General features: G+C 40.1%; 1 non-coding gene across 1 annotated transcript; it reads left to right on the top strand.

Moving 5' to 3' along the window:
* Positions 1-1,033: 1,033 nt before the first annotated feature.
* On the top strand, positions 1,034-1,106 carry Trnar-acg. Its single transcript has one exon. It is a non-coding gene; the product is annotated as a tRNA-Arg (tRNA).
* The last annotated feature ends 1,372 nt before the right edge of the window (positions 1,107-2,478 follow it).

Below are 2,478 nucleotides of genomic sequence, written 5' to 3'. Positions count from 1 at the left end.
CGCCATGAGTCGCTTCCCATGTAGTTTACTGGACAACTCTTTGGCATAAACGATGACCTGGCTGACTGACCACCAGCCACTATATAGTATATTGTAAATGCAGAAATGTTCCCGGTGGATTAGTCATCGCGGTTATCGCGGTGACCACTTCACCGCGAACTTAAAACCAGAGCGAACATTTTTCTATTATGGTATCAGACTGCAGTCTAAGGTGTTACCGCGAACTTAAATCCACTGCGAAAAGTCCTTTTTCCGCTACCGCGAAATTAAATCCCCGCGAACTCAAATGTATTTCTAGTATACCCAAGGTTACCACCAAGTCGTCCAGGAACGTTATCCCAACGAAATCTTGGAATCAGTCCCTGCTTGTCATGAACAAGAAAAAGTTACGTATATGCACCCTGTTACACTATTAAGACCTCTGTGAATGGTTGGTAATTTTTTGTTTGATAAGACGCTTACAATCAGGCCTTTATAAGTCATAATGATAATTGTTACGTTATCAACTGAAGACAGCAACCGTTTCTATCACAGTATTCAGTTATCCTCATCCTACCAAAGTCTCAGATTGGTAATTTTCATGCTTAATGAGAATTCTCTATCGGTACTTTTACGAAAGTCGTCCGACTGCATATCCATAGCGTTGTTTCCTAAGCCTAAAGCGAATATTAATGAGTCAATTTCAGAAACCTGAAATCTTCTAACTAGACTTCATAGCAGGCTCTTTGGGGCCTCTTTTCGGCTCATAATACACTTTTGCTGGCTATTTCTTTTTGTATTGGGTCGCTGATTGCTGGCCTTCGCTGACTGTCTAGGGGCTCATTAATCAGCGACCTAGTACAAAAATAAATGACTAGCAAAGGTAGTACTATGAGCCAAAAAAGGCCATATAGAGCCTGCTATGGAGGCTAACTCCTATCACACGGACTAGATCTTACATTGATTTAACTAATGCAGGAAAGTCATGTGTTCGAATATGTCAAAGTGTTGGAAATTCTTTCATAATCTTACCATTTCGTTGTTTGGTCAGTGCGGGTCTGTGGCGCAACGGATAACGCGTCTGACTACGGATCAGAAGATTCCAGGTTCGAATCCTGGCAGACTCGGTAGTTTTTGCCAAACCGAAAAGCTAAAGGTGCTTTTCTTTCTGTAAAGTTGTTCTGCAATGTTCTGCCACTGCTGTTTTTTATAAAGCCTATTTTCATTTCGAGATCAACAAAATCAGTCTAGTTAACGTTATTCTCCAACATACTTTTTTTCAACAGACTTGTATCACTTTCTTGGATTTACGTAAACTGTAGATGACTTATATTAGTTTAAAAATTCCATTTGGATTTGGAATCTCCGTTTCCTAGGACCACACAGTTGAGTTTTGTAACAACTGCAGCAGTAGGCTAGTCCACTGGTAGCGGTGTGTGTTCAAAAAGGACTACCTTCATCTTTTTGTTAAATTTATTTACAACAAAACAAAATCGAATGCAAAGGCTTTTGTTATCTTATCATTACAGATATGTATTTCTTCTGTGACTTATCCCAAAGTTTTAATGTAAAAGACTTTTTTATTATTCGTCATTTATCAAATAAAACTCTTCAGAGCCTCATGGACAATAAAAGCAATTTTAAAATGATTGCATTCATTCCCCAGGCTGACGAGCAGATGGCTTGAGTCATTCCCTGGGGATGAGACCTCATCCCGGCACGTCATGACGCGTGACACGGTCCTCCTGTCACACCTGCCGCCGACCTTTCCACAAGCCCCGCTACATCCGGGCTGTTTTAGGCTGGAGCATCATCCGATCATCACGAGGTCAGTGTGACGTCATGGATACGTGGGTGGGATGAAAACTGGCAATGATTTGTGACCCAGAAAAGCGCGCCGTTTGGTAGTCGTGACTTTTTTTGTGGTCTTTCTTTTTTTTTATTAGTTGATAAGAGAAGGTGGAGGACACAGGTAATGCAGATGGAATTAACATCACATGAGGAAAATGAAAATAAAAGCGGATAAAGTTATAGTTATGATACACAGTGTGTGTGTTGGCAATTCCAAGATTTTTTCTTCAATTTGTTTTACACAGAAAAAAAGGAGAAAAATGTAATGGAATGGCATGCGCACCAAAAATGGACAACACATGCAACAACGAAAAAAAGAAATCCGGTAACAGTCACTTTTTCCTCATTCATTACCTACCATATTAAAGAAACATTGCCTCTTTTAAAGATATTCAGAACACAGTTTAAAAAACCCAAATTCACTTCACTTTGTCTTATGACTCCCTTCCTATTTTACACCACTGGTAAATCTGCCTGGAGATTATCGCTGAAGTATATCCATGCAAGCTGTTCATGCTCTTCCACATGGCACAAGTTTTACATACCGGAAGTTCTGCAATGTGGAGGATTCATTGGTTCCACTCCAAATCAGTTTCCACCTTCCGAAAACCTTAAGTCGCACACATGGAACTTTTTTACGACCAGTAG

Source organism: Branchiostoma floridae, chromosome 16 (genome assembly GCF_000003815.2).
Source record: "Branchiostoma floridae strain S238N-H82 chromosome 16, Bfl_VNyyK, whole genome shotgun sequence".
Lineage (NCBI taxonomy): Eukaryota > Metazoa > Chordata > Leptocardii > Amphioxiformes > Branchiostomatidae > Branchiostoma > Branchiostoma floridae.
This window is presented reverse-complemented; position numbering and strand designations above follow the sequence as displayed.